This window comes from Ictidomys tridecemlineatus, chromosome 7 (assembly GCF_052094955.1).
Source record: "Ictidomys tridecemlineatus isolate mIctTri1 chromosome 7, mIctTri1.hap1, whole genome shotgun sequence".
Classification (NCBI taxonomy): Eukaryota; Metazoa; Chordata; class Mammalia; order Rodentia; family Sciuridae; genus Ictidomys; species Ictidomys tridecemlineatus.
Genome location: NC_135483.1, coordinates 39,728,071 through 39,753,805, shown reverse-complemented (window position 1 = coordinate 39,753,805; position 25,735 = coordinate 39,728,071). Strand labels below are relative to the sequence as shown.

The 25,735-nt window shown below is 47.3% G+C and overlaps 1 protein-coding gene across 1 annotated transcript in view; it reads left to right on the top strand.

Moving 5' to 3' along the window:
• Window positions 1-7,889, top strand: part of Plekhf2 (pleckstrin homology and FYVE domain containing 2) — a 79,772-nt gene extending 71,883 nt beyond the window's left edge. Inside the window, exon 3 of the mRNA XM_078016891.1 lies at window positions 1,885-7,889. The gene's annotated coding sequence lies outside the window, so the exon portion shown is untranslated. The remainder of the gene's footprint in view (window positions 1-1,884) is intronic.
• Window positions 7,890-25,735: the final 17,846 nt, after the last annotated feature.

The following is a 25,735-nucleotide window of genomic DNA, read 5'->3' as shown; positions in this document are numbered from 1 at the left end:
ATTTTGGTGTAAGTCAATTTGGGTCAAGAGTGACAAGGGAGCAAACTATATCAACAGAGTCACGTTCCTCAGAAACTCATTTATGAAAAAAAAAAACTAATAGTATTAAATAGATTTGGTAAGATGGTGATCACAGGGCAAATGTAGCAGAAAGAAGATTGACCAAAGAGACGGAAAGGTGAATGGAAGATGAGGCGTAAAGACAGTAGGTAGAGCCCACTCTAATACCCTGGGATTGAGAAAGAATGATGGAAAAACACCTCTTTAGGAGACCTGGATTTTCAGTTAAGGATAGGTTCTGCTGTGTAACAAACCAACTCCCAATCTCAAGTCTCCCTGTGCACAAATTTTGTTCTGCTTTGTTATGACCTGTGCAGCGTCCAGTGTGGATCAGGCAGGTCCTTCCCAGCAGTGACTTGGGGGTGGGGTGATTCTGTATTGATGGGCCATCTCAATCTAAGAGGTCCACGGTTAAGTAGTGGTGAAAGGAGAGCAAAGGGGACTCACAGTGTTTTTCTCTGCCATCCTGCTAGTGCCACTTGGCACTTCTTCTCAGTCTCTTGTCTAGAGCTGGTCATGCATGCCTGCTGAGTTACAAGAGCGTGGAGAACTTTGGGAAAACATGTGCATACGTGGTGAGCATCAACTCTGAATGCTAGACCTCAACTTTCTGAGCCTTACTTTTTCCTCTGTAGGAGGAACAAAAGTATCCTCCCACTCACAGGGTGTTGGGGACCGCAAATCAAGTCAAGATGGCGCCTGGCAGTTTGCCAGGAGGAGTGGTTTGTGAGGCAAAGCCACCGAGCCATTAAGATGGTGAGGATTCCTTATTGGCTGACTGCTGTATCTGGAGGATGCTAATTGAGACAAGCTGGGTGTAATCAGTAAAGTATATATACCTCTGCTGTTCTGCAATAAAGCGGCTCCTGCTACCTTGGGTGCCCGCTACCTTGAGTTCCAGCTCAGTTCCCGCTGAGTTTCCCCGCAATAAAGCAGTTTCCGCTTCAACCTTCAAGTTGCTTGTCACCTCCCAGTTATTTTGCCCAGCCGGACTTAGGCAAATGGTGGCCCATACAGGAGAACTCCGGGATGCTGGGGGCGGGGGAGTGACAAGGAAAGCTGCCTGTCCCTAGAAATAGATAGGACGGGAGGAAAACTGCTCACCCCTGAGGAAACAGATAGGGCCAGAGGACGAATGGCCATTTCAAGAAAATGGAGAGGATTGATACAGTGTGTTTTTGTTTCGTTTTGTCTTGGCGTGTTGTGTTGTCTTTGTTACGGATCAGAAGTTAGTAAAAATCAAACCGAAAGGGTGTTAAGTAAATTGCTAAAGGAAGGAGGCACCCCAGTAAAACCAAGAACAGTTAGGGCATACGTTGATAAAAGCCCAGGAACTGAGCTGGAACTCAAGGTAGTGGGCACCCAAGGTAGCAGGAGCTGCTTTATTGGGGAACAGCAGAGGTATATATACCTAGCTGATTACACACAGCTTGTCTCAATTAGCATCCTCCAGATACAGCAGTCAGCCAATAAGGAATCCTCACCATCTTAATAGCTCGGTGGCATTGTCTCACAAACCACTCCTCCTGGTAAACTGCCAGGCGCCATCTTGACTTGATTTGCAGTCCCCAATAACAGGGAAGTTGGGAAAAATGGAACAAGGTAGGGAGGAGCACGGTATCTCTTCCCTTTGGCTTCCTTGACTTTGTGCTGTTTAAGGTTCTCCACTCCCACGTGACCTGGTTGTTATAAACAAATCCTGCCCATGGAAAACAAGGTAACAGCTGGAATTTATTGAGCGCTTTCTATGAATCAGGCACAATTCTAGGCACTGTTCCAAACACAAGCACAGTTCAGTATACACTGTTTTCTCATTTTTTGCAGGCAAGCCTCTGGGCACAGAGAAGGCATGCAATAAATGTTTGAATGAACTCAGCAACTTGTTCAAGGTCACAAATCTAGCAAGGAGAAACATGACCCTGGAGACCAGCACTCTGGTGTTCTTCTATCACCTTCTCTCTTTTTCCCTAACCCCACCAGTTGCTTCTCTTAGCAGCTCCCTCTCTGGGATAGGAGGGATGGATTAGGGCCGGGGAGGATTTACATCTTCCTGCAGCCACAGTTTCTGTGTGGCCAGGAATGTTAGGTTAACAGTGCCCCTCTCTCATATGGCTAGATCTTCATCTCCAGGACCTGTGTGTGTAACTTAATATAGCAAAAAAAAACAATTTAGCAGATTTGTGATTAAATTAAGGATCTCAAGAGAGGCAGATTGACTTGGATTATCTAGGAGGGCCCAAATGGAATCACAGGTACCCTTATAAGAAAGTGAATCAGAGAGAGATTGGATGCACACAGAAGAAAAGGCAATGTGACCACAGAGCCAGAGATGAGAATAAGGTGGCCATAAGCCAGGAAAGCCAGGAGCCCCCAGGAGCTGGAAGAGGCAAGGAACAGATAATCCCCTGGAGCCTCTGGAGGAAGCTTTCTGACAGTTAGGTTTCAGACTTCTGTGAGAGAGTCACTGTGTGTTGTTTTAAGCCACATTTGTTACAGCAGCCATAGAAGACCAATGAGGAGGGGTGGGGGTGCGAGGAGAAGCTGAGGAGTTCCTGGAGTTGGCATTCCTCTGGCCTCTTGATCTGGTGGCCCATCTGGTGGCTGTGAAGGAGTTCCCCAGGGCCTGTAGGAAGAAGCTGTGTGGCATTAGGATTGGATTAAGAGGACTTAAAAAGAAAGGTCTATGAATCCCAGGAATTAGAAGCAATCTTTGCAGGAATCTTTTGCAGGTGGACACCTGTGTACCAGGCCTGCCGGGAACACAGATCTAACAAGCCTTGGAATGGCCTGTGAGCCTCATGGACTAGGGGCTGGGAAGGCCTTTCTCAGAGGGAGCCTCAGGGGTGGATTCACACTGGGGTGGATCAAGCTTCTCCCAGAGCAAGACAGGGGTGGTGGTAGAACCCGGCCTGGAATCATGCCTGATCTGGAAGGAAGTTCACAGGGTGAAATGTGGAGCTGCCAAGCTCAAGGGGCCTTGGAGACAGGCAGTGGGGACAATGGGGACTGGGAATAGTGGGAACTGTGACCGGTAGGTGGGAGCTCACAGCTGTCCCTCTCTTTTCAGTTGAAGAGGGAGCCATGATCACTTCTGTGTCTGCTGAGACTTGAGAGGGGTGAATTTCCCCAGAGCCCGGAAGGACCTCCAGGCTCCTTCTCCACCGGTGGGCATGCTGGGCAACGCTGACCTCGGATCTGAGCATATTGTTTTTTATGTGACTCCCTCACCTGGGGATGGAAATGGTGTGTGACCTCTTCCCAGAGGCAATCCATGGCACGCTGCACTAAAGAACTCCACTTGCCTGACAAATTGGGTCAGCGGACATGTGGCCACAACAGCTTATCTTCTCCAACAGAGCTGCAGGAAGAGGGGAGGGGGTCATCGAATCAGAACGAGGAAGGAATGGGAGTTAACTGGGACTGCAGGCCAGAGATGCTGGTCAGCACCCAGCAACCAGAATATTTTAGCACTTTCCTGAAAAGGAACTTCTTTGGGAGAGAAACTGCTGTTCAATTTTTTATTTATTTGTTTTTTTCCGCAGTGACTATGGGGAGGGCACTTTGAAAATCTGTGGTACTATGTGGATCTTGGTGTCTGTCACCTCCGCTCTTCTCTTACTCTTCCTTCCTCTCTCTGTTCTTTTCTCTCTTCCTCTTCTTGCTTTTCTCTCTGGATGCCTCTTTGACTTTGGGTCTCTTTCTGTCCATCACTTGTATCTGTGTCTCTGTCGAATACTCCCATACTCTCTGGTATACACAGTCTCCCACCCTGACACACACACACACACACACACACACACACACACACACACACACACACTCACAGAGCCTGGCTTGATCTGATCACCTCTGCCAGGACGGCATAGGAAGCACCTGTGTTCCGCACACTTTTTCTGTGTTCTCATTTGCACTTCCTCACTCATTCCTTCCTTTATAAATACTTCCTCATGATGTCATCTGTGCCTTTCTGGTCCCTTCTCATATCTTCCTCTGTTTTTAATCATAAAAATCTTCTTGGTCCTCCTCCACCCTGCACTGCCTCCATCTCCTGGGCATAGACCCACCCTGGCAGAGAAGTCTGAGCCCCTGGGGGCTCAGCTGGGGGTCAGGAGCCTGCTGGGCAATGAGTGGCAGAGAGGCGATGCCCACAGAGCACCCTCACCCGTGACTCCTGAGAAAACACCCCTGTAGGAGGAGGGGATTACAGTGCCCATGGCTCTTAGCCTCTGGGAGCTGTTCCCTCCTGGAGCCCAGGACCCAAGATAAGTATGTCTAGGTGAAGGCTGCAGAGCTCCCATATTAGCATGTGGCTTACAGCCAGGGTACCAGAGAGAGCCTGGGTGCTATCTTTCTGGTGACTTCTGGCAGATCATGCAAGCCCTTGGAGCTGCAAGTTACTTTTCTCACTCTCCGTTTTTTTTTTTTTTTGCAAGAGACAGGGTCTCACTAGGTTGTCCAGGCTGGCTTCCAATTCCTGGGCTCAAACAACACTCCCTCTTTAGCCTCTTGAGTACCTGGGACTGCAGGCTCTTTTTTTTTTTTTCAATCTGGAAAATGTGTATTTTGTTTGTTTCTTATACTTGGAGCCACCTCCAAGTGTGAGGACAATGAGGATAAGGGTGATACTGGTGACAGCAACCATCATGTGCCTGCCATTCTTCTGGGTGTCTTTTAAAATTTTTTTTAATTGTTGATGGACCTTTATTTTATTTGCTTGTTTATATGTGGTGCTAGGAATTGAACACAGTGCCTCACTTGTACAGGGCAAGCGCTCTACTACTGAGCTACAATTCCAGTCCTGGATGTCTTAATGTATACACTCAATCCTGCAGCAACCTCATGAGTTGGTACTATTATCACACCTGTTTTACAGATGAGGACATCGAGGTAAGGAGAGGCTAAGTTACTTCTCCAAATTTGCACAGCAGGTCAGCAGCAGGGCTAGGTTTCAACCGTGCATTCTGGTCCCAAACCCATTCTCCTTATGATTGAGCATTTTCCTTATTGCCTGGGAAATACTCTCTCCTTCCTGAACTTCTGGGATGTCCTGGTAGAATGATGCGATTGCCCCTCTCCCAAGTTCTTCTGAGAAACTCCATTTACAGGCCTGGCTTCATGGAAAGTGCCAATGGAAGGTGATCCAGGGGCAGAAGTGACTGTCCAGGATTGGAGAGCATGTGGCCATTTCCCTTGGGGTCTTCTGAGGGGTGTGGGAGGAAGCAGGGCTTTGATCCAGGGCTTTAGCAACCATCTGTGCTGCTCAGAGGGCTCTCTCCAGGCGTTGCTCTCCCATCGCGGTTATTTTTGGAGGCTCGCTCTTCCCGGTTCAGTGCACCAGCCTCCTATTTGTCAGCTGCATTCTTTCTGGTTTCTGTATAAATATGTTGTGTGTTGACTTTGGGCTGCTATCCTTGTTTGGCTTCTAAAAAGAGAAATTGAGTGGGAAGTGCTGTTGATTCACTTGTTTCTTCAACAAAGTGACTTCTGTGCCCCAGATCTGGTGCTAGCCACTCTGTGGGACGTCCAAGAAGAAGTTGGTGTGCTCTCCACAGGGATCTTTTATTTATTTATTTATTTTGGTACCAGGGATTGGACTCAGGGGCACTCGACCACTGAGCCACATCTCTCAGTATTTTATTGAGAGTCAGGGTCTCACTGAGTTGCTTAGCACCTCCCTTTTCCTGAGGCCGGCTTTGAACTCTCGTTCTTCCTGCCTCAGCCTCCAGAGCCATTGGGATCACAGGCATGCACCCCCCTCATCTGCAGGAATCTTATGGTTCACTAGGGAGAATCTAACCTGCACAGGGCTCACCACAGTGCCACATGGGTGTGGTGTGAATGTTGTCTCCAAGGCTCCCCGCTCTGGACTGCAGATGGCTCTGGGGAAGTTTTGCAGAGCAGAAGGTAGATAAAAAATAAGTTAGAGGGCGGAGACCACAAATACAGTGACTCATATAGGGTCAGTTTTTTTCCTCTCCCAGATTTTTAAAATTTCTTCTTTTTAGATATACATGGCAATAGAGTGTATTTTGACATATTAAACCTACGTGGAATATAACTTCCCATTCTTGTGGTTGTATATGATGTGGAGTTTCACTGGTTGTGTATTCATATATGAACACAGGAAAATTATGTCTGATTCATTCCACTGTCTTTCCTATTTCCATCTCCCCTCTCTTCCCCTTGTCTAATTCAATGAACTTATATACTTCCTTTCTTCCCCCCGCTTATTGTGAGTTAGTATCCACATATCGGAAAGAACATTCGGCCTATGTTTTTTGGGGGGATTGGTTATTTCATTTAGCATGATATTCTCTAGTTCCATCCATTCACTAGCAAATGCCATAATTTCATGGCTGAGTAATACTCTGTTGTGTATATGCACTGCATTTTCTTTATCCATTCATCTGTTGAGAGGCACCTAGGTTGGTTTAACAGCTTAGCTATTATTAATTGAGCTGCTATAAACATTGATGTAGCTGTGTCACTGTAGTATGCTGATTTTAATTCCTCTGTTTATAAGTGAGGAGTGGGATAATTGGGTCAAATGGTGATTCCATTCCAAGTTTTCTAAGGAAACTCCATACTGCTTTCTATAGTGGTTGCACCAATTTGCAGTTCCACCAGCAAGGTATGAGTGTACCTTTTCCCCCACATCCTTACCAACATTTGTTGTCCCCTGTATTCTTGATAATTGACATTCTAACAGAAGTGAGATGAAACCTTGGTGAAGTTTTAATGCATTTCTGTAATTGCTAGAGATGTTAAACATTTTTTAATATATTTGTTGATGGATCGTATTTCTTCTTCTGTGAAATACCCGTTCAGTTCCTTTGCAGGGTCAATCTTAAGATGCAATTTTGTTTCTCCTGTGACAGTGCAGGTGTATGTGGTGATCTAGATAGAACAGCTCAGCTCCACAAGGCCACTCAGTTCTGCTTTCTTTTAGCTTTGCTCCACTCTCCTGAAGGGTATTGTTCCTCATCCATGTGGTTAAAATTTGGTTATGGCCACATTGGTATTCCAGCCTAAGGGAAGGGTGATGGCAGAAGGGAAGAAAAAAAACAGGTGCTTTGAAGCCCAGATCCAGGGGTGGCTCACATATTCTGTTGGTCAGGACCTGATATGCTGGTCCTACCTGGTTACAAAGGAGTCTGGGAAATGTAGTCCTCAGCCAGGTGGCCATGTGTGCTACTAGAAGTTGAATGTGGAAGAAAGGGCTAATGGGTATATAGTATCTCCAATACTCAATCACAATGAATTGAGCCTTGACATATGAATATATTATTAGGTAGAAATTAGAATGAGAGGGTATTCCAGGTATGTTACAGAAAACAGTAGAAGTGGGAAGGTTTGAGATGTACTTAGAGAAAGTGAATATCCAGCATAACTGGAGTGTGGGGTTTGCATGCAGGAACCTGTGACATACCTGTGGGTGGAGATGAGGAGGCCTCACTCTTTAATAAGAGATTCAGCCTTCCGATAGACTGTGTGTGACCCTTGCCACCTGGGCACTTGCTATCCAAAACTTCAAATCTTCTTTAATCAACCACACAGGATGTGTGCACCATCAGACCCACTCAGGAAATTTAACCTTGAACTGATAAGCAGTCAAGATCCTATCAAAATCTTGGCTTCTCAAGCGTGTGCTGATTGGCTCCTCTTCTGAACAGTGACTCTTATGTTTATGATGACTGCAGGAAGAAAGTTTATACAGGACTTCATTAGCCCAGTCTCCTAGCAAAAGACTTTCACAGTGCTGGGTTTCATGTTAAGCCCTTGGACTTTGGTATGTTCTAATAAAACATTATTAAGGATGTTGCCCACAATTTCATTCATTGTATAACATGGTCTTTTTCTTTGTGTAAGAATCAACCAGCTGTGTATCAAAATATCATGTTGCTCTGTCTTGGCTTTCGACATCTCAACAAACATTTATTAGGGCACAGACTATTGACAGGTATTAACAGGACCAGGTGCTGGAAACAGAGAAGAGATACAGCCCCAAACTTCAAAGAGCTCACTGTCTGCGGCAGGTGTATGGCAGGTGGATAGATAGTAGGCATTGATGACATATGTGTGAAGTGTCTTGAGAGGTAGAACAGGATCCCACAGGAGCCCAGAGAGAGTTAAGGCCATGACAGATCTTCTGAAGTAGCCAAGTCTTAGAGGTCGAACGAAGGTTAATAATGTAAGGAATGAACAAAAGAATGTTCCAGGTGAAAGAAATCCCTTAGCAAAGTGATGTAGCAATGAGAGAGAGAGAGAGAGAGAGAGAGGGTGGAGGTGATTCGGGATCTGTAGGCATATGGCTCTAGCTTAGGGGGAAGATGGGAGATACCGCTGGAGATATGCCCCAGTGTGCGTCACAATGGGCCTTGGAGTTATGCTAAGGGATTTGGGCTTTTACCCAAAAGCTCTATGCAATCTTGGCAGGAGATCAGATCCATGCCTTAGGAATGTCAGTCTTGTCAACATAAGTTAGGCAGGGCAAGGACCAGGGGAAGCGATTGCAATGCTTCAGGTGAGAAATGATGTGGCTTTGAATGCGTGAAGACAAAGTAGGCAAGAAGAGGTGGAAAGTGATTGGAGGAATATTCAGGAGAAAGAATCAGCCACTGATTAGGGGATGAAGGAGGGAGAATTTGGCAGCAACTGTGGGATATTTAGACTGGAAGTGTTACACTGATAAAGACCACAGGAGGAGCAAATGACAAGAGGTTTAACCGTGGATGTTTGAGATGGGGGCCGGTGGCCAGATGTGCAGGGGGAAGATAAAGATAAAGGAGTTGCTGTGCTATCAGAAGCTTTTAGACAATTTTTAAAAATGTTCACAGAATGTCCACTGTGGACCTGGACCCCTCACCCTCACGTAACTCAGTGACAGAGCACTTGTCTAGCGTGCAGGAGGCCCTAGGTTCCATCCCCAGCGCTGCAAAAACCAAAATGATCAAACAACAAGACTCTCCAGGTGAAATCATCTAGGATGATTTAGTGGCCCCTAAATCTGGTGTTGTTATGCTTGAATTGGGGACCCCCAAAAGACCACCAGAGACCAAGATCGATGTAAACAGCAAAGAGGTGTTTTTCTTGTGAGCTAGCTTGGTCCTCCGTGCACACACAGCAACTGGTGACGTTGAGATGCCCCGAGCCCAGGGTTTGCAGCAGTTTTATACATGCTTTGGAGAAGGCAGGGACCCCCACATACATCATAGCATCTCTTAGCAAATCATCACACACCACAGGAAAATCAAATCAATAACAACTCTAAAACATGATTAGCACATTCACTGGCAGGAAAAAGTTGGGTAGGGGTGATTGGTTACTACAAGAGGGGGATTCATTTGAACTGATTGGTTTAAGCCAAGAGGGGTATTCGTGCTGAACTACCTGGTTTCCCAAACCATAAACTACTGGGAGGGTCATCTGGCATGCCAGGTATTTCCCTGTCTCATGCTGATTGGTGGCTTGCTAGGGGATGCTATGGGTCCCCACCTAGCCTGACTGAGTCAGGGACACCTGGCAAAGCAAATCTCTCCTGTTATTTGTAGATAAACAACTTAGCAGGGTGGGAATGTGCTTAGGAGTGCTCTGTGGGTCTTTCCAAGGACAAAGGTCATGTCCCTTCCTTGGACAGGCTTTGCTCTGAGGTAGAGGCTGGTTTTTCAGTGTCCTTGAAAGAGAGAGGAGAGGGAGCTCTGGTGCCCAGGGAAGATGGCCATGTGAAGAGCGGGGAGAGATGGGGATGATGGAGCCACTATCTGGAATGTCCAGGACCACCAGAAGTGGAGAGAGGTAAGGAAGAGGCCTCTGCTAGAGGCTTTGGATAGATGATGCCCCGCCCCCTGCAATTTTGGCCCAGTGATACTAACTTCCAACTTCTGGCCTCTAAAACTGTGACAGAATTTCTGTTGTTGTAAGCCACCCACTTTGTGGTAATTTCTTGTGGCAGAACAGCCACAGGGAAAGAATACAGCTGGCAAACAAGTAGCAGCACCTCCTCCGCCCAAGGCTGACCTCAGTAATCACTCTGAGCATTCCTTCCCACCACCCCACCCTGCCCATGGGCTTCTTGCAGCTGCTGCCTCACTGCTGGGTGGACATGCTCCATGAAACCTCTGAGCCTCCTCCTTGACCCTGGCCTGGGCACGGCAGACCACTGTTGTCAAGGGACTGGGTCTCAACCCGGTGCTGGGGTGTGAGTGTCTCACCTCTGCAGCATTAACAGCACCTGCCCGTCTTCAAACATCTGCTCAGGCTACCAGACGCTGCACAGCAGCTGGGACTCCTCCAGCTCCCTGGCTGTCCAGCTGCGGCACAGCAGACGGCAGCCTGGGAATTGTGGCCTCACCCCCAAGGAACAAGTCATCCGCAGAGACTCAGGCAATGAAAACCACTGTGTGAGCCAGTGGATCAAGAAAATGCACCAGTGATGGGATTTAAGGGGCTGTGACAGTCCTGAGGGGGCCTTCTTCTTTCTGATGCCGAGGAGAAAAACAGCGCAGAGGTGCGACATGGGGTTGGGTCTTGAAGGAGGAGTAGAAATTATCCAGATAAGAAGAAAGCGGCAAGAAATCCTTAAGGATGCAGCCTTCTCCACCCCCACAGGAGGCCACTTTCTTACCCTTCTGGAAAAGTCTACTTCCTCTCTCAGATCTTCTCCCTTTCCTTTGTTTTTCCTCCAACCTTGTGCGACAGAAGTACTGGCTATCCTTATGCAAATGCAGACACCTTGGCTGCCTCCCAGACATACCTACTGCATCCATCTCTGAGGACAGGGTCTAGGTACGTCCATTTTAAATACACAGCCCAAATGATTCTGATGCATCACCAAACTTTAGGTCAACCAGTGACCTGAAGGTACTTCCTGCAGGGCCTGCCACTGCTGGACTGGTTCAAAGCAGTGTGAACACTTCTGTTCCATTTTGTCCTTGTGAAACTGGGCATAGGATATGGACGCTCCATGACTCCCAGAACAACACTGTTCCCATGGACCCTTTCAGGCAGTTTGGGCACAAGACTAAGCCCAGGTGTAGTCCTCACAAGTCTAGCCTGGGATTCAGTGAGAATGGCATTGCTGTTTATTATTAAGAGATGAGTGATCTTACTAGAGCTATTTAACCTCTCAGTGTTCTGCTCTGGAAATCGAGACTACCCACAGAACAGGGTTATTGAGAGGTTATTGAGCAAAGGTGTGGCCATAAAATGCCTCATCTGGTGCATGCACAACGTTCAGTGAAGCAGAGCTTTTAAAAAATTACTTTTAATTATTTTAATTAATGCAGAAGAGAGAAAACTTAGTTGAAATTATCATTACAAAGCTCAGTGGAAATGCTCCTGCACATTAAACTCTCCTGGGGAATATTGGAAAACATCTGTCTAAGTGCCCCTCTCCCAGTCCGCACCCTCCCCATTCTTCCTTTAGACCAGTTAAACCAAAGGAATCTCTGGTAGAGAGACATCTGCATTTTTTATAAAGAAAAAACAACAACAACAACTTTATTTAAGAAAATAAACAGCTGGGGATAAGCTCAGTTGGTAGAGTGCTTGCCTTGTATGCACAAGGCCCTGGGTTCAATCCTCAGCACCTCAAAAATAAAAAAAAAATAAAATAAAATTCAGGATCACTTGGGGGCACTTGGAGATATGTTTTATGGACTCTCCAGCAAATTTTGCTTCAGGGGATGGGATCTTGGAATTGGTATCTTAAAGCAGGTCTTCTTATCTTTTCAGAAGTTAGGAAAGCACTGACTTAAAGCAAGTTTAACCTTCTATGGTAGCATTTTGGTGCCGGATGGGGAATACTGTTTATGGTGTAAAGACCTGAGGGTTGTGTTTGGAGATTACCAAGTTTATAAAGTCTTAGTATGTGCATGTGTTTTATGTAAGGGTGCACACACACGCACAGATTTTTGGAAAACTACCTAAGGTGATGGATGGCAGGAAAGGAGAATTGGCCAAAATCAGAGAAGTTGGGGGGCCAAGACAACACTTGGGGGAATTCCAAGTGGGGATTCCACATGGACTATGTGGAGAGCAGCAACTGGAACCCAGCAGCTCCGGCTGCCGCCATCATCTTCTCAAGGGGTGCAGCACCATGTCACGGCCGCTGCTCTCTGGGAATCCTGGGAGGACTGACCCTGCCTTGTGTGTGCTGGGGCCTGTCCTAAGAAGCCACTTAGCCAACCCTGCTTGCCGAGACAGGAGCAGAGAGAGACTGAGGCCCTTCCCCAGCCATTTCCATTGCTAAGGACTCTGCTCCTCTCCTGCCAACCCTGTGCCTTCCTTTTTTGACATGTCCTCTGTAACAGAGACTTGACAGCCACAGTTCAAGCAGTGTCATGCTCACACAGTCAGATTTCAAGGAACCATCTGCACCAGCCACGCTGGGGTTTGGGAGTGGATCAGTGTGGGATTAACAGCATTCTTCCAGGATCAGACCAGGAACAACAAACAGAACTGGAATGCAACAAGACCTTGGGCGGTGATTTATGAAACCAAAACAACAACAACAAAGCATCACTGAACGCACTAAAAACCATTAAATCTCATTTTATTTTTATTTTATTTTTTGTGGCATTGGGGATTGAACCCAGGGCTGTGTACACATTAGATAAGCACTCTATCCCATAGCTACATCCCCAGCCCTTCAGATGCACTTTAAATGCACTTTGTATGATATGTGAATTATGTCCCAATAAAGCTGTTGCCAAAAAACAAACAAAACAACAACACAAACAAAACAAAACAAAAAACTAAATGCTGAAAAGTAGGTGATTTATAATCAGTCATCAACCTATGTGGGATTCTGTTTTTCCTCCTGCCCTGTCTTGTTCAGAACCCCTGTCTGGGATCATCCACCAACATCACAGAAACTGAGCGATCCCCAGCTCAACAAATCGCTTGACTGTTTGAGGGTATGAGATTTGACAAATTCCAAGAGTCATAGAGGGGAACCCTCCGTGTTTAGGTTTGGATTGGCAAACTGAATCCTGAGTAATAATAGCCATGAACCATGAAGAATGGTAGCTAGCACTTACAGACGAGTTCTTTTGGGCCAGACCCTGCCTAAAGTGCCTTCAGCCTTCACAAGAACCCCACATGGTAGTACTTGGGTGAATGTGCACTTCACACTGGAGGACACAAGCACACTTGGAGTGAATTGCCTGAAGCCACACAGCTGGTGAATGGCCAGGCCAGAGTTCAAGATCAGGTTCTAATCTTGGCAGCACATGGAAACATCTGGAGAGCTTTAACAACCTCTGGGGCCTCTTTCCCATCTCTGGAGATTATGATTTTATTGACTGGGGTGTGATCTGAGCATTATGCTCTTTTGGTTTTGCATATAGTGAACCAGGTGACTTTAATAAGTGGACCCTGTGGGGATCACGTTCCTTCTCCATTAATGAGGCTGTTTACCCTTTGCCCGCTACCACACCCGTGCCTGGCCTGTGCACCACTGGCAGCATGGCTAAATTCCTTCATTTGGGGTTCATAGAAGGAAGAGAGGCAGTTTGGGGGCTGTGGCTGTAGACTTGGCACCATTTGTCAGGCCCTGTCTGATGCTTGGGCTCTGCTAGCTTCTCTTCCCACAGATGGAAACTAGGGTCTCACCCCCAAGGACAGCCTCATTGCACCCCAATCCCCCTGGCCATTATTATGGTTTGGAGGTGAGGTGTCCCCCAAAAGCTCATGTGGGAGACAATGCAAGAAGGTTTAGAGGAGAAATGATTGGGTGATGAGAGCCTTAACCCAATCAATGAATCAATGTCCTGATGGGATTAATTGTGGTAACTAAAGGCAGAGCAGGTGGGTCATTGGGAACATGCCTTTGGGGTCTATATTTTGTGTCTGGTGAGCGGAGTCTCTCTCTGCTTCCTAATGATCATGGGAGCCACTTCCCTACACCATACTCTTTGGCTATGACGTTCACCTCACCTCGAGCCCTGAGGAATGGACCCAGCCATCTATGGACTAGACCTCTGAAACTGCGAGCCCTCAAATAAACTTTTCCTCTTCTACAATGGTTCTGGCCAGGTCTTTTAGTCACAGCAGTGAAAAAGCTGACTAAACACCAGCGCTCACCCTGGCTAGGACTCAGGAGTGGGTCAACAGGGAGAATTGCTGGTTGTTAATCAACCCAAGCCAGTGCTGTGGACTTTGTCTTGGGCTGATCCGTCAACCAAGTTAAGGGAACTAAACATCCGTCCAGCTCTTCCGGGCTGAGCCCCCAACTCACCTGAGCCCTGCTCTCTTTTCATCCCTATATTTCACTTAGTGAGACCGAGGCAGGAGGATCACAAATTGGTGAGGGTCAATCCCCGGGTTTGCAGAGCTTCTCTCTTCCATCACGTGCCTGAGCTGATACCATGATACTTAGCAGTTCTAAGTGAGGCTGCTCTTTTCCACTCCCAACTCACCTGAGGCCTGGAAGCCATTGGTGGCCTTCTTGCTGCTTCTTAATGCTATTTATAGGCACCTGCACTCACCCTCCTTCAGAAAAGTTTCCTCCTTTGAGATCAACCCCTCCACCATCTGTAATGCTTGGGATTAGTTCCTCTGCTGACAGAGAGCCTATAAAACAGTGTGTCAAAGACTCAGAGCAGGTAAGTCTCCTCCATCGAGTTCTCAGGGACCCAAACTTCTTCCCACTCATTTAAGATGGACCTTAGTCCTCCTAGCCCAAAATGTGGCCTACACTTCGGTTTGGCTTATGCTTTGGTCTCCACATCAGAGCTCCAGCTTGGCCTCAGAAGAAAAGCTTCCAGAAGCACTTCGGCCACTCCAAGCAACCAGCTAGGCTAGCAATGCAATTTGAACATTTTGAAGGGTTGGGGACGTAGCTCATGGTAGAGTGCTTGAAGCCCTGGTGTTTGATCCCCAGCACCAGAAGAAAGAAAAAATTCTGGGTGGCAATGGTTCTGGCTAAAAATCAAACACTTTACTAAGAAAGAAGTTGCCCCCTGGATACCAGGAGGCAATTCAGTGTCCCCGTGCTTCTCACAGCTTGCCTCACAGCTCTGAGGACTTTGGTGCTTGTTTGCCGCTGATGCGAGTTACCATCATCCTGGGAGACCTCAGGATCGCATCAGTGACCTCTCACTTCCAGCCATCTTAACCTCCATCCCAAGGGCACACAGGGAGCCTCATCCCACCTCTGAAGGGTCTGTCCACACCTCTTTATGCTTTCTGTTCTCTTCTCCCTCTCACGAAATTTATTCTAGGCTCTCATAAGGCTCTTGAGTTCCTTACCTCCTCTTTACTTACCAAGTACAAGAGCCCGTTCTCTGTTTACTTCTGTTCCCCCCCTGCTGCCCAGATGCCCACGGTGACCTTTCACACTCGGGATTTCAACCCCCACCTCCATCCCAGCAAGGCTTTCTGGTTTGACTGAAGCCACGTTCTCCCAGTCCTCAGGTATGTTTGGTTGTGTCTGGGGGCCGGGTGGATAAAGTCACCTAAAAATATTTATCAGGGAAAAAGAAGTCTCCTGGGAAAGAGGCAGGCTGTGGATTCATCCCCTCCATCCCAGTCAATAAATCAGATTTAATTCAACACACACCAGCGAGCACTCTCCTGGACACTGGGAGTATGGCAGGGGGCAAAACAGACGCAATCCTGGGCTTCTGAAGACAGACGTAAACAAGGTAGATGAGTAAGATGCATAACGGACAGAAATAAAGTAGGGAAAGAGGAAATGTGTGTGGATGTTGGCATTTGAGACGACACAATCACCAAGATGGGACATCTTGAGCGAAGACTGAAGAGGCGGGTTGTGGCCATATGCAGGGAAAGTATTCCAGGTTGAGGGACAAAGTGCCAAGGACTTTTAAATGACATTTATGGGAGCTTTGGACTGGGCTCCTTCAATAGGTCCAACAGACCGGACCAGTATGGAGTCACTCGTGCCAGGTGTCATAGAATCAGACTGAATTTCCCTTCAAAGAAGAAAAACCAGGAGATTCACAGCAACCAAACAGAAGGGGCCCGCTGTACCTCGGTAGGCACGACAGCATCCCTTCTGTTTAACCCTATAAAGAAAGTGGCTTTGAAATGACCAACTTTTTGTTGCCTGTTTCAGCCCTTTTCTACCCAAAACCCAGCTCCCCTGCTCCGTTCACTGGAGTACCTTTCCCAAACCTTGAGATAGGAAGTTGCCCAATTACATGAATCACAAACAAGAGCCGATTTGATCTTTAAACTACATTTGTTGAAATTTTGTTTTTTAACAGTCCTGAGAGGACATCCAAGATCCTTTGCAGGAGGACAGAAAGAAGCAGAGTGAATCAGGAGCGGCTCAAAGATCAGATCAGAGTGACAGAGGTGTGTGTGTTTTGGTGGGGGTTTGTCAAAACTTTGTAAGGACATGAGTTTAACTCTGAGGAAGGGTTTGGGGCAGAAAAGTGACATAGTATGATTGATGTCTTAAAAGCCTCCCTCAGCCTACTGTGTTAAGAATAGGCAGAAGGACTGATGATCTATTTATTTATTTATTTATTAATGAAAAATTTAAAAAATTTATATATGACAGCAGAATGCATTCAGATCTATTTAAATAACCCAGGTAAAAGATAATAGTGGATGGGTCTGGGCAAAATGGAGATAGTAAAACCATGTTAATATCTGCTACCCATCTTTTTTTTAATATTTATTTTTTAGTTGGACACAGTATCTTTATTTTATTTATTTATTTTTATGTGGCGCTGAGGATCAAACTCAGAGCCTCGCACATGCTAGGCGAGTGCTCTACCGCTGAGCTGCAATCCCAGCCCTGCTACCCATCTTTTAAAGGTAGTGCCAACAGAATTTGCTCATGGTCCACCCACAGGTGATGCTATTTAAGACTAAATAGTCTAGACTTGGGGAGTTACTGTCTACGTGGGCTATGCCTCTAGATTGTGTGATGTGGGTGAGGTTAGGTATTCTTTTTCTCAGATACAAATGGATGTTCTTAATGTTAATCATTGTTGAATGATACCAGTCCAGGGGTAAGAAGGGAGGCAGGCTTGGACTGGAGCCAGGGTGTCAGTGGGGCCTGGATCTCCAGGAATGGAGATACTGAGGACACTCCTGGGATGATGTTGGTGGTGATGGTGATTGTCTTACTCCATGTTCTGATGCTATATCAGAAACAGAAAACAGAGATTTATTTAACTTATTATTCTAGAGGCTGGGAAGTAAGAGAGCATGGCATTGGCATCTGGCAAAGGCTTTCATGCTTCATCATCCCATGGTAGAAGGTGGATAGGCAGGAAAAGGCAAGAGATAGACAGAAGAAGGGGCTGGACATATCCTTTATCAGGAGCCCACTACTGTGATACCTGACCTACTCTCATGATAGTGGCTATTAATGAGGGACCTGTCTTCATGACTTAATCACCTCTTAAAGATTCTCACTTCTTAATACTGTCATAATGACAATTAAACTTCCTCATGAATTTCAAACCTTAGCAGTGGTAGTGGTGGTATAAGTGAAGCAGGTGGAGGCTGAGTTAGCTTTGACCTGGAGCAGACCAGGATCCAGATAGGGCTTGACTGTGGAAGGACTAGGGTAGGGTTGAGTCTTACTGGTTTTCAGAGAAGCCACCCGTGGTTGCACTCCACCTGCTTTTTGTGCATTTATTCCTTTTCAATGCAGACAGCAATGCTGCCGATGGTGGGCACTGGTCCCAGTGGGTCACAGCAACAGTGGTGGCAGTGAGGATCAGGTCCAGGCCCACTTCTGAGTCTGGCATGATCCAAAACACCGCTGCAGTGAGCAGGAGCTGGGGAGGGGGAAACCATGGATACCATGTAGCAGGAGGGGTCTAGTTCAAGAAGTAAGTTCATGGGCTGGGGTTGTGGCTCAGTGGTAGAGTGCTTGCCTATCATGCAGTGAGGTACTGGGTTCAATTCTCAGCACAACATATAAATAAGTAAATAAAGTAAAGGTCCATCAACAACTAGTAAAAACATTAAAAAAAAGTAAGTTCCTCATGGAGGCTTCCATACACATACACCAAGGTTCCCCAGAATTCCCTGGGGTGTGTTTGAGAGGGGCTGGATTTCCCTGAGTGGGAGAAGGTAGAGGCAGAGAAAGACCATCTTGGGTGACTCATTGTCATGCTATTTTTTACTCCAGGCTTCTGTTGTCTGGGAAATGTGCCTTCTTATAGTCAGCTGACTCCCAGTCTCTCCCTCCAGGCCAGTTTTCCCTCCTGACAGCCACACCTCTTGGGCATCTTGATTTAGATAGTTCAGACTTCAAATCCAACATGTCCCAGAAGTTACTTCTTCTCTGCAAACCTCCTCTCCCTTCTGTTCTGTCTCCAGAGTCCCATCAGCCAGCTGCCCAGGCTTGAGCTTTGGGCCAAACTGGACTCCCTCTTTCTTATTGTTGGTCACAGGCTCTGGGTGTCACCTCCTAACCATCTCTTGGCCTCTCCTGTTTTGCATCTGTGCAGCCCCACCTTGAGTTCTGGGGTAACTCCTTGCAGTTGAACCTCCTTTGCTTCAATTCTTTCTTTCCTCCTCACCCCCAATACAACCCAAAGAGACTTTTGTGGAGCTGTCACCTCCTGCTTACCATTCTTTAGTGGCTCCCATCACCTTTGGGAGATGATGCACAGAAGACAAGGCCCATATCAGTGTGGCCCAGGCCACCTGTCCAGCCTGCAGCCACTCCCTGAAGCCCTGTAAGTGTTAGTGGTTCCAAACTACTAATAGTTCCTGTACCCTGCTGGGGGTGGGTAACACTTACTCCCAACATCTTCTGTTTCTATTGACTGGAGGGAATTTCAGAGACCCCAGTGGGAATGGTCTTGAAAAACCATCAAGGACTTCTAGTAACTTCTCTCCATTCTCTTGGGGCTGTGGTTGGGCTCTTTGGAGCCCTGGGAGAATCCCCTGGGCATACCCACCTGGGCATCTTCCCTTCTTGCTCTGCAGAAAGATGCATTCAGGTGAGCTTTCAAAGTGGTCATGGATGGTGTTGGGCTCTGCCTTGGAAAGCAGTAGGCCTGCATTTGAGCCCCCATTAGGAAAACCACACCCTCGAGAGTGTTATTTATTTTTCCCTACAGCCCTAGCAAATCTCTGAAACTTCTGTGTCCTACCCGCTGCTCTTCTCTCCCTGAAGCATCCTGTCCTTCTTGTCCACTTGGCAAAGTTCTGTACTATCCTGTTTCCCTTCCATCTGCCTGGTCCCCTCCCTGGCCACTGTTCCCTCCCCCACCCCCCAGCCTCCAATCCCCCTTCCCAGGTTTTCACCACACTGTGCATCCTTCCCATGTTACAAGTGCTAAATCTACTGCAATGTCTGCAAGTCTAATGCAGGGGTGGTTTTTGTGGGGACACCTTTTAATCTTTGCAGTTCTCATGCCTTGTGTGACATCTGGCACATAGCATTTTGGTACATGTTGAATAATTCAGTTTGACATTGTCTATTCAGGGTATATTATGTTCTAGCCATTGTGCATTGGGAGACAAGAGTGGATAAGATGATGGGAACTGCTGGAGGTGTACAGACCAGTGGAAAAGGCACACTTGCAACCAAATAATTATCAAGTAATGTGATAAGTCCTATGTGACATTTATGAAGGATGCTGTTCTTGTGGGGTTAAGAAGTACTTGCTATGGCTGGGCACAGTGCACACGCCTGTAATCCCAGTGGCTCAGGAGGCTGAGGCAGGAGGACCTCAAGTTCAAAATGAGTCTCAGCAACTTAGTGAGGTCCTACTAACTCAGGGAGACCCTGTCTCTAAATAAAATACAAAGAAGGGCTGGGATATGGCTCAGTGGTTCAGCACTCCTGGGTTCAATTCCCAGTACCAAAAGAAAAAAAACAAAAGTACTGGCTCTGGAGTTGGGACCCTCGCTCCACAAGCCTCTAGCCTCCATTTTCATAGCTGTCAGGTGGGAATAATGATATCTTCTCATGTGTTAAGGATCAAGTGAGATAAGGTATATAAACGCTTACTAGACCTGTTCTATATGCCCAATAGAAGTTTGTGGGATTGAATGCGTTCTGTTTTGCGGCACCACAGAGCCTAGAGCCTTTGTTTGCTTGGAGGTAGTTGGGAAGACTTCACTGAGGAGGGACATTGGCACTGGATTCAGAGAAAGCTGTTGGAAATTGCATTTCTGGAGAGAGGTCTTGGAGACAGGCTTGGGCTGGAGCCGGGGCCTGTAACTTGGAGAAGCTGCCTCCGGAGGAGTGTCCTGCCATAATCTCTGCAGTGATGTGTCTGCTGAATCATCCCGGGGCCCATAGGACTCTGCTTGACCAATGGAGCTTTTGGCTGCAGAACAAGCCTGGACAAGGCCACTGCTACCAGGATTTTTGTGATTTTGTGTCCAGCTCTGTTTCACGGGAGCAGCTTGGAGTTCTGCTTGCCCCACCTCTTCCTCCCATCCCTGCTGGGAGGCCCCAAGGAACCTCAACCCATGTTCCTAAAGTGAGTGCCAGTTCCAGGTTAGAATGGGGATGTGTTTTGTTGGGAGCAGTGTTTTACACCTTGCAGGTCCCAAAGCAAAGAAGCTGTATTAATTCTTGCTTCAAGGTGTGGGGGGTGGGGGTGAGGTCAAGCAGCCCCAGGATGCAATCCCAGCACAATGCTGGGTAAGATGTTTGGCTTCTTTAAGTCTAGTTCCCTCACCTGTAAAATGGGGGTAGTAAGGCTTGCATCCCAAGGCTCTTACCAGAACTCACTTTGCACAGTGAAGGTTTTCACACTTGTGTGGGAAGATTGAAGGAATGATCTGAGGCTCTGGCCTCTATTCTCATTTATCATGGAGTCCTGCAGATTCAGTGTTTCTCAAGCTTTCATGCTAGAATCACCCAGGGAATGTAAAATGCAGTAGAATTGGGTGGGACCTGAGAACCTACATTTCTAACAGGCACCAGGTGCTGCCCAGGCCTGCTGCCTAGAGCATACAGAGAGCATACAGTGAGCAAGGCTCTAGATGGTTCCCTCCCCTCTGCCCCAGTCCACCCTGCAGTACCCTCCTACCTGGCCACCCCCACCCCACCCCCACTCTTCCTGTAGTGCAGGGGAACATGGCTGGTGGGAGCCACAGGCAGGAGCTGCTGCTTCTGCAAGGGGAGAGGAATGAGAAGGCTCCCTGGAGGAACCCGCCTTTTATCTCCAAAAACACCTCAGAGGCTGCTTGGGGTGTGAGAAGTGAGTCACCCAGGGCTGCTGCTTATGCTTAATGAGAAAGATGGCTGTAGCAGACATGACCTCCATGTGATGATTGGTGGCTGTTAGGCTCTTTGCTGTGACTCAGTTCTTCTGTTGATAAAGAGCTTAGCAGGTGCCTGGGATCCCGAGCCCATCCATTGATTGTCAGTGAGAAACACCTGCTTAGGGGAGGAGGCTGAGAGGAAGGGCCCAGAACCACCCTCTTCTGTCCTATCCATCCCTGCTCAGCTCCACTGTGTGTGTGGTGGGTGTGTGTGTGAGTAGGGTGGGGAGGAAGAAGGGCTAATTTAGTCCCTTAGCCTTTCAGAAACAATGGTCACGTGGCTGTTTGGCCAGATAAGTCCTTCTTTTTAAAAGCTCACAGCCATCTTCACATGTGCCCAGAAAATATTTTGGAGAAAAGAGGAAAAGGAGCAGATGGAGGCTCAGAAATAGGGTCGATGTCCCTGTTGAGTGGTTCCAGCAATGCTGGGGCCCAGATCCTGCATGGTTGCCTTCAGCTGGGTGGCCTCCCTGCTATTTTCTGCTAGCCATAGTTCCTGGGGCAAGAAGCATGGTGCTGCCTTCACAGAGTTTGAATGTTAAGAATAGAAAAGTGAGATTTATTCAATTGTGCAAAAATGGCAGAATGGCTGTGCACCAAGAGTTCTGAGTTGTAGCTGGAGATTCTGCCAGGGACTGTTGATCTCTTAGGGTGGATTCTGAGTAGATCTGGAGGAGCATAATTTTCTAGCTGACAAATGAAAAAATGCAGATGGGTGTTGCTGCACATAAATCACATTCAGGAGGACACCGGGGTCCCCGTGAGGCTACATCCCTTTTTTTCAGTCTTCTTGCATAAAAGATATGATTGGCGTGAGCTTGGCTGATTTACTAGCTAAACACAGATGTGTGCTTGCAGCTGTACTGCACTTGTTGAGCTGTCAGGAGGAAATTGTACACGGTGCATTAGTGAGCAAATGATTAAACAGGAAGCTGACCGTCCACCCATGGTGGCTGTGATTGCATTTTGACAGGAGAGGCAGAAAATAAAGGAAAGGCTTTATAGGACAGTTGAGGACTGGAGTTGGTCTATAACAAATTAGTTTACATCTATGGTGGCTCTGTGGAATTAGAACACACTTTTGCATCTTCTTTTTGTAATCTGATCTTCTTCCAGAAAATAATAGACACAACTTTTAATTAAAAACACATATGTAGCTAGGTGTGGGGGTGCATGACTATAATCCCAGCTACTCAGAAGTTAGAGGTAGGATTGCAAGTTCAAGGTCAGCCTGGGCAATTTAGTAAGCCCCCGCCTCCACCTAAAAATAAAAATAAAAAGGATTTGGGATGTAGCTCAGTAGTAGAGCACTTCCCTATTATGTGTGAGGTACTGGGTTTGATTCCTAGCACAGTTAAAAAAAAAAAAAACTCAAAACCCCCAAACACATATGTAAATTGGGTAGCTTAAATACAAGTCAGAAAGATCAGAAATGATAGAGAGGAAGTGGGGAGAGAACTCTGCCCAAAACATAAGGTGAGAGATAGGAGACAGTAAACCTGGTTCTGACCGTGTCTCATTTTGCTGTTTCTACCTGCCTCATGAGGCTGGTGAAGTGCATGTCCCATGGCTCCCTGAAAGAAGTTATGGAACATTCTCCTAGGAGGCCACAGATGGAGCCTTTAGTAGCTTTCTGAGCTGAGACAACCCCGGTCCTATGCTCCCCTGCCCTGCTGTTCTCTTCTGGCCAAGGAAAGTTGACGCTCCCTTCCCATGCTTGTTCTTACCTCAGGCCCTGTGAGAAGTCCTGGCCAGGAGGAAGGTGTTCTCTGGGAATACGGTAATACTGGTTGACAGGCTGGATGCTGTGCCTGATCCTAGGTCCTGGGGACGGGCACAGGCTGAGGTCCATACCAGGCCTCTGTCCCTGGCCAGCCTTCTTCCAGATCCTCTGCTAAGATGAGGAAACACGGCTGGGGCTGGGGCTCAGTGGCAGAGCACTTGCCTAGCATGCGTGAGGCACTGGGTTGGATCCTTAGCACCACATAAAAATAAACAAATAAAATAAAGGCATTCTGTCCATCTACAACTACAAAAAACAAAACAAAACAAAAACAGATGAAGAAACATGCCTGTGGCTCAAGTCCACCTCTTCTGTAGCTACTCTTTCTTCTCCTGGGGCCTTCAGTGGGACCAATGGAATAGGGAGAAGACAAGGGTGGGGAGAGTCAGGAGGCCCGAGGGTGGGCAAGGTCTTGAAGGTGTTGGGAATGTGGGATTCGGCTCTTGAGCGTTTTAGGCAGGGAGGTGTCTCGGTCAGATTTGATCCTTGTATTCACCTGGCACTGGGCCCCAACTGCAGGGTGGGGAGCAGGCCCCAACACTCAGCCCACCAGGAATCTGTTATTTGTGGAGTCTGGCAGAGGAGCCTGGCTTGGATTAACTATGGCAGAACCATCCCATGGGCTCTCTCCCTGTCTGGCCTGCCCACCTCATCCATGTCACTCTCCCTGATCGTCATCCTGCTGCTGTGCCTGCTTTTTGGGCTCTAGTTGCACTTAGGTCTTTAAGTTCCTTAGGACTTTAAAGGGCTTCCTTCTCTCCTGCCTCTGGGCCTTCCCACAACAGTTTCCTCTCCGCAGATAAAAACCAGTGAACTTCATCTGGCTGCTCCTTCCTTAGGGGATAAGTGTGATGTCTCATTCTGGGCCAGGCCCTGTGTGGCACTTGGCAGTTCCCCTTTTAATCATTCACCTCACTTTTAATTACATGAGTGGGGTGGACAGTCCCTAATTTTGTGGGCTAGCAGCCTATTTACTTTGTGTGTGGTTACAGTACTCTAGTTTTGTTTTCCAGTGCCACCCTCCTCCATTCTCAATCTTATGTGCTTTGGTAAAGTTGACCCAACCCCTAGGTGCTAGAGTGGAGCATGTGACTGAGGCTAGGCCAATCAGTACAATCTATCCACCCTGGCTTCAGTGATTGGCTCAGAAATGGACAGGTGATTTACATAAGCCAATCAGCATTAAGGGCACTTGATCCCGGGATTTTTGTTTGGTTCTTGCAATCACTGACTCACTCCCACTGGTCTAAAGTGGTGAAGATGTGAGCCTGAAGTCATTTGGGCCATCATGAATAGCTAAGAACCAAACCAGCCCAGAGGGTGCAGAGCCAAGAGATGGCTCCTAGTGACATCATGTACTCTTTGAATTAAGCTGTACCTAAGGCCAAACCAATTCTTGGCACATTTCAGCTATAGGGGCCAGGCAATTCCCTTCTTAACCATAGACCTGTTTGGGTTGTACTTGTTGTGAGTTGCAATTGAATCATCTCCGTGACAACCTTGGCCCATGTTGTCTTCCTTTTGCCATGAGTGCAGGGACTGTATTTGTGTCCCCAGGACCTGGCTCAGTGCCTGATTCAACAAATGAACACAAAGGAGGAAAGGGGTCTCAGAGGTTTTCCAGCTCTACTTCAGACCTGGACATGAGGCAGCAGGACTGTTTTCTTTTTTTGGGGGGTGTGTGTGATCTGGCTAAAGCCCTACAGGAACCAATTTTCTTTAGTGTGAGGAACTTCAATTTTAAGAAGGCAGACACTTCAAAGTTATGACAAAAGGGCCCCTAGGAAAGACTTGTTGCTCCATGAAATCTTCAGAGTACACAGCTGCTCCCTCAGTCGTCTTGGGGACTTCAGCAGAGTTGACAACCTGTGCTGGTGACTGTGATCCTAGAAAGGCTGCTGCCCCTCGCCTGAGATCCTCCCAGGGCAGGAAGGCCCCAACTTAGGGACGCGGTGGTGGCAGCCAGTGGTGAGCAAGATTCTTTTGGCCTATGGTTCTGAAAACTCTTATGTATTATCTCTATTTGCTTACAGAGTATAAAAAAACCGCTGAAAAGATACACATGAAACTAACAAAATTAGTTATCTGCAGAGAGTTGGAATGAGAAGTGTCCTAAGGGAGGCTAGGCAGGCATAGGAATGAACATTTTTATATTGTTAGAATTTTGAGCCATCTGAATGTATTGACTTTTCCAAAATAAGACTATCTTTTGAGAGTGTAAAACCACCAGGAGTCATTATCAGCTCTTCACAGCTGTGGGGAGGACATTTATTTATCAGCTGGGCTTTCCACAGGGGTATCTGATTTCAGTGGGGGAGTCCCTCAGATGGACCGGCAGGAGTAGTTTGTTTTGGTTGAGCAAGAGTGGTGGAAAGAGGGAAACCCTAGGGGACCATCTGGAGAGGTCTGGCCTGGCAGGTCGCCACACCTGATGAGGTGACCTGGAGAATGAGGGGAATGGCGTCAGAGCTACTCTTGTACAGGGGCCCGTCTGCCCCTGGCTGGCCTTGATAATTTCTAAGACTCCTCTTATCTCAAAACAGGTCCTCAGCCCAACTCTGGGCAGGTCTGGAGGCATGTCCCTGGGAGCCTGTTAAATAGAAAAGGGAGGACTCGTGATCTGGGCTAACATTGCGTTCAGCTCTGGTGCTCTTATTTGAAGATGCT